The sequence below is a fragment of the Diaphorina citri genome, unplaced genomic scaffold, assembly GCF_000475195.1.
Source record: "Diaphorina citri unplaced genomic scaffold, Diaci psyllid genome assembly version 1.1 scaffold42702, whole genome shotgun sequence".
Lineage (NCBI taxonomy): Eukaryota > Metazoa > Arthropoda > Insecta > Hemiptera > Psyllidae > Diaphorina > Diaphorina citri.
The window spans coordinates 1-475 of NW_007420024.1; the positions used below are offsets into that span (position 1 = coordinate 1).

Below are 475 nucleotides of genomic sequence, written 5' to 3' on the forward strand. Positions count from 1 at the left end.
ACTTTTGGCATATAAATTTGTGAGGTATTACTCCTGGACGTAATCTGATTGGACCTTCTTTCATGATTTGGAATTTAATGTAGTTCTCCATATCCTGTTCCAGCTGAAACAATAGTAATATAGAGACAATCAAGCTTTTATAGTACTTACATAAAAAATAAATCAGACTTTCTTTTCTTTAGGAATGTTTATTATTTTGTCATATAAAAAAGACCTCAAAAAGAAAAAAAAAATCTTTATTATTTAGATCATAGTTTGAGGTTAGAATGGAGTAAAAATAGCTCTTTTTTATGAGTGCAGCCCTTCTAACATCTTCCAGAAGGGAGATTATATAAAATCCTTGTAGTAATTCTGGGGACTTTTTCACTTAGTAGACCTCAAAACTATATTTTGAACACTCTTAAAATACCTAAGTACCTACATCTACCTTTCCTTGGACATTTATTTATTAAGTCCTAGGAGTCTTAGCTTTACT

At 30.1% G+C, this 475-nt stretch overlaps 1 long non-coding RNA gene across 1 annotated transcript; it reads right to left on the bottom strand.

The window, feature by feature from the left end:
- Window positions 1–23: 23 nt before the first annotated feature.
- On the bottom strand, window positions 24–475 carry LOC113473559. Its single transcript, XR_003395498.1, has 2 exons — window positions 422–475; window positions 24–103 (listed from the first exon to the last, which is right to left on the bottom strand). It is a non-coding gene; the product is annotated as an uncharacterized LOC113473559 (long non-coding RNA).